The sequence below is a fragment of the Pagrus major genome, chromosome 8 (assembly GCF_040436345.1).
Source record: "Pagrus major chromosome 8, Pma_NU_1.0".
Taxonomy (NCBI): Eukaryota; Metazoa; Chordata; class Actinopteri; order Spariformes; family Sparidae; genus Pagrus; species Pagrus major.
The window spans coordinates 18087961-18093960 of record NC_133222.1 but is presented as its reverse complement, the minus strand read 5'-3'; positions in this window follow the sequence as shown (position 1 = coordinate 18093960).

Here is a 6000-nt window from a genome sequence, read left to right as displayed (position 1 = left end):
TAGAGATGTCTGCCTTCCCTCCAATATAATGGAGATATATAGCTCTAAAAACGAAAAACTTTTGAAAAACTCAACGTTTACATGGTGCAACATCAGAACATCTCAAGGAGGATATTTGGTGATTGCCAGGACAGAAATTTTAATCCTCCGGTTGCACATAAAGCACGCAGGATAGCTCATGAACAATTCTGCTTTTGTTGCAGCCAGCTGTCTGTGTTTACACAATGGTTTAAAGCAAGTGTATCACAAGCCTAAAAGCCAGTGTTTGAGATGCTGATGCTTGTGGACTGCAGACGCACAGTTCATTTACGTGTGCAAACACGAGTCTCTGTCTGTGCCTTGGCTGTACATCAAACACTGCCATATGCATTTCAGCATGTTTGTTGTGTGACCAGGTCAGCACTAAAAAGACATGTCTTGCTGTCCCATCTCCATCATGTACACTGAAGGACATGATGGTGGTGTACAATTACTCCCTGAAGCCACAAGTATGTTTGCCTTTGCTGCAGGAGTACAAATGCATATAACGCTGCGAAGTGCAGATACATGTATGGCAAAACCGACAGCTGGTGACCTCGCCGATATCCCATAACCAGCCTGTCCATCACTCGTCTCCCAAGAGGAGGAGAGGAGTGGGGTGAGGACATCCACAGGTTACAACACACTTATTTGCACGGCTGCATATCGCGGCTGTGACTATTCCCCTGATGTGATCACATCCCATCATGCGGGAAAACTCTCCACTCGAACAGTTCAGGTTATGTTGTTGTTTAACTGAATGCACGTATGAATACGCGCCAATACAAAATGCATTCTAAATGTAATGGTGTCTTTGATCCAACACGGCATCCATGTCTGGAATTTGTCACAGCCACAATGAGCAGCTTGTTGCTGCAAACATTAAAAAAATAAATAAATTCTTCAAGAACGTCATGAATTTATTCAACTAAAGCAGTTTCACACTCTTCCATTTACAAGAGATGCTGTTTGAATAATTAATCTGAAATACAATTATCAAAGGCAACTCACTGAATACATTTTCGAAGTGGTATTATGTCTTACCTTTTGTCCAGCTCATAAACCTGTTTATGACATTTCGAAAACAAAATGATGCATGGTGACGTGCCTATCAGTTCTTTATTCATGTACATTATATTTCAGACTAAAAAGAACACACTATTGAGCTTTGCGTTAGCATCAGACAATCTTAACTTTATCAGTTGCATCTTATATCTATGATGAGCCTCACTTGAAACAGTAGCATCATTATTTCCCCACGTCCTAATATCCAAATTCCAAAATGGATCTGTGTTTAATCTAATAACCACACAACGAACTTGGGGTTATATAATAATTCAGCGTAGGAATATTATACACAGTGAATAGTGACAATTGGGGGTTTTCATACAGGCCCTGGAGTTGGTTAATCCAGCAATGGATCACTGGATCACTGAGCATCTGCGTTATAATTTTGTCTCTCTGCTTAAAACACACATGACCTGATTATTATTATTTGTTTTTTTGTTTGTTTTTTGTATGTAGATGCATTCATGTATTTAAATTGTGGAATTAGAGCTTATTTTCTTTTTGTGACTTTCTGCTTGCAAAGATACAGTATATGCAAGTAAGGTAAAGAGTATTGTATTCCTATATACGTGTCTTTTTTTCCTCTTTTTTCACCATCACTCAATGTAAAGTATTGAATAAATGCTGCATAAACCCTCTGACTAACGCTCATGACCATCCTCCGCAAAGTCAATACAGTATGCGTGAGAATGGAGTGCATTCATCAGTGTTTGCTTCTTTAGCCCAGTGGTTCATTCGGTAAGATTTTCTTACTTATTGATTTTCTTCTGTCCATTATCTGCCAGGCGCTGCAAAGACAATGATAAACGCGACATGGTTGGGGAGAAGCACTGTCACCGTGTATGAATTTAGATAAAACGTTTAAAGCTCACTGCAGAAGCGTCATACATCAAGTCATTATCCATTTTCAGCTCCTCTGCCCCCTTTAGCCCTTAACAAAGGGCAGGCCAGTCGCTCTCAAGCCATCATTTCAAATCTGGGTTGCTTCATGTTAAAGGTCTCGTCTTCTTTTTTTTTAAGTCCGCCTCTATATGTGTCTATATGTGCATACTGTAATTTTTTCATCAAAGAAAAGTTCAGAAATGATCTCTGTGTTATCATCATGCATGCATGTATCATCTTCAGATATTTTTTTAAGATATTACCTGTATCGCACGTCTTGTGTAGCATCCCTGTTGAACTTTTGCACCTGTTTCAAATGCTAATTTTATTCTACTGGTGATTAGCAGGGTGTCTTTCCTTAACGAAGATTCATATTTTTCAGGATTGTTCAATGTGTATAAAATACACACAAAACAATATGGTAAGAGAGCTCAGAGCAAAATATAATAGGGCATCAAACAGGGCAGAAAATCACGTCAAATTTACATTTCAATCAGTAACGTCTTCATAACATTTAAGGTCAAACAACAGCAGGTGGGTGTAGAACAACAGTGAAGGAAAGTGATTTTGCACTGAGACTTTTGAAGGGTTTCTGTGTGCAGGGGATTCACACAGGGCCCTGCAGGAGGTGCTGAAAGGTCTTGATGTGAACAACAAAGGGACAGATCCAGAGCAGCAGAGCGAGAGGTCACGATTATTAATTGACTGACCTGTTACTCCGAAGCAATTGTTTTTCAAGACAAGGTTCAGCACTTTTTGGAAATATGTTTATTTTCTGCCAGAGACTTTTGAGAAGATCAATACCAGTCTCTGGAGCGGGAGGTGATTAGCATAGCTTAGCATAAAGACTGGAAACAGGGGGAAACAGCTAGTGCGGCTCTCTGCCAACCAACCAACTCTAAAAGCGGACTAATAAACTCGCAACTCATGTGTAGACTGTGGTTTTAGGTAGTTATGTATTGTAACTTTATTGCAGAACGGTAGTTTATCCATCCGTAAGGTACGTCTGTCCAACTGCTTGAAAGCAGTTTCCCCCTGCTGCCACTTGTTTTGCTAAGCTAGGTGAATCACCCCCTGACAATAGCTTCATACTCGATGCACATGTATAAAAATGGTGTCATCTCATCTCACTCTTGGGAGGAGAAAAAATGAGCAACTCCCACATGTTGAAATTAGTCAAACTGAAATAGTTTATAATCTAGCATTTGAATCTTCGATGATCTGGTAAATCAAGTATTCATGTGAAATTTCAATAGAAAGTTAAAAGTTATTCCTCCCCTGGGTGAAAGAAAACTTTTCCTGTTATTTTTAACAGGACACATTTTCTACACAAGCTGAAAGAGGGACAAAACTGTTCAGATGAAAAGGGATCAGGGGGTGATGATAATGACAAGATATTATAGCTGTACCCATTGTGGTCCTGATTACATATGATTTTTTTAGTATCTAGTCCTTTTTCCCCAGATAGTTTCACTGAATCACTTCACCCAGAGAAGAGGCAGTAATGATTGAAATCACCTGGCAGAGTGTTTGATTGGTGTGAAATCTTGCATAATTGGCCCTCTGCAGCACGTGGCTGCCCATCCCTGCTCCTGCTCCAGCTTTTGGAAGAGATAGGGAAACTCTCCATGCTGTGCTTTCCCAGTGAGAACTAACTGTACACACATCCATCCATATCTATCCCATTCTTATTTTTGACATCATATCCCTTTGATTCTTCACGTAAGCTACTTAAGACTAAATAGGTGCTTGCATAGCAACAAGACGATGCGACAGTCCTTGCGCCCTTGTGCATGAGAAACAAGAGGCACTCGAGCTTCCTAACAGACAGCCATATTCCCCATCACACACTGAACCATAACCAGTTATGCTGATGAGGTCATTAACTAAGCTAATGAATGCATTACTTGGCATATGTTGACATACTTGTTTTCGAACATCACGCGGCGGTATTAATATTAACTACCTATCTTAAAGAATGCACGCATGAAGGAGCTGCAGCTAATTTATTCTCATTAATATCCAAATGTATGCAGCCAGATTCTGAAAAATCAGTGCCAATTATCTGCTCTATAGGGGACGGCTGTTGTTCAAGTATGACCTTCATTCCATGTGATGCTTGTGTTCAGATGAGCGCGCCACCTCTGTCTCTACATGTGGACAGATGTGTACGACATATGCCAACCTCTGATGCTGTACAACCCAGTGAGTGTCTTGTTAGGATCGGGGTCGGTCAAGGAGGGTTACTTTAAAGATGTATCCCGATACAGTCACTAATTACCGTTGCAGTTACCTTTTTTGTATCCTGATAACATAATCCTGTTAAATGTATTCTGTTACTCCCCAAGCCTGGTTAGGATAAAAAAAAAAATGAAACTTGCAAAGCAAATTTTGTGTTAATCATCATTAAACATTAAGTATCTAAATGTTGAGTCTGCTGTATCTTTATTTCATCTGAAGCCTGTTGAAACCAAAAGAGTTCAACACTCTCTCCAGTTCACAGACAGAGGTTTTCAGCCTTTAAAGCAACATTATGTAGAAACTGGCATGTTGTGTGATTTGAGTGAAGCCTCCTAGCTATGTACAACAGCGTAACAGATGTATGGATTTCTGTCTCATGTGGGCTCTCGCAGTGGTACTGGTGTTAATGTTGCCTACATTGATGCAAGGCATGGTTTATTTGTAATCTAAAACAAAAGTGCTGTAGAAAACAAATCAGAAACTAAACTGAGATCCAAAACGTTTCCACTGTTTCCACAATTCACCAACCATTACATGCAAATGTGGTGAGAGTGCTTTGTGTGCACGGTTACTGATGTTCACTGAAAACATCTAAAGTGCTGATGAATTCTGCCAATAAAGCTGCTGTTAAAGATGGAATTTGCTCTTTGGTGCTTTGTTTCTGCACCTGAACCTGAGCTCATAACAACAGCTAAAGAATGTAATGGCTGAGTATAAAACATATTTTATTGGTTTTACTTTCATAACTCTGCAGTGCTCTCAGTTGTCTCAACAGTAACACTTCCAGACACACGATCCACTGATTCACTAAGTTGACCATCTATTTTCACCCTACTGGCACAGCATGTGACATTATCACCCTTGATATCCTGAGGCGTAAGGAGGACTTGATGCGTGCAGTGTAGGTGTCACAATGTTGCCACTTTCCAGGCCACACCGGCCAACTGGCAAGGACATATGACCAACCCACAGAGGAGCAGTAGCTGGAAACCTTTCCTCTGCACTAAACTTCTCAGCCTGGGACCAGATGATTCGATGTGACATGACAGGTGGATAACGGTACAGGGGACAGCTGGATGCTGTGCCCCGCGGGCCTGCTGGGATCTGAAGAGTCTCGAGGTCAGAGCTGATTGAACCTCGCTCGCCTTTTTCCCGAGCTTTGTTTGCTGTGCCACTGCCCACAATGCAATGACCACGGATGCTGAATGCTGAAAACAAAAAGGTAAAGACAGAGCCAGACATGATTCTGCTGGGAGTTGGAACAGTTGGCCTGCATCATTTCTGTGTTCCAAGTCAGCCAATTAGTGACAAACATGAATCCACAGGCAGAGCTACCTCTTATTAATTCATGAGTGTTGGAGAACTAGAATATGAGATTCTGCTGGTGGAGATTACCATATTATTGGCAGATGTTGGCTTTCTGCTCATCTCAACTAACAATTATCATAGCTAATTTGTGTACCTGTTGTTGTAATTGTTAGCAAATCCCCACGAGGAAGAAAAAAGCACAGCCCTATATTCAACTTTAGAAAAACTTCTGGTAAACAGTTAAATCAGCAGAATAAATGTGGGCATTGTACGTTTCTGCGAACCACGGACAAGTTGAAATGTTTCTTTTCACTGTAATTTAAAACTGTTACGCGCCTGGTTAGCTTCACGCACAAAAAACATTCGGTTGGGCTGAACCCCAACAAGAAAGATCATGTTTTGGTTGGAGCTGGACAAACGCCCCACGTCTTGTTAAAAAGAATCAGTTTTGTCGCCATAAACACGTTTGTAAAATGTCCTGAT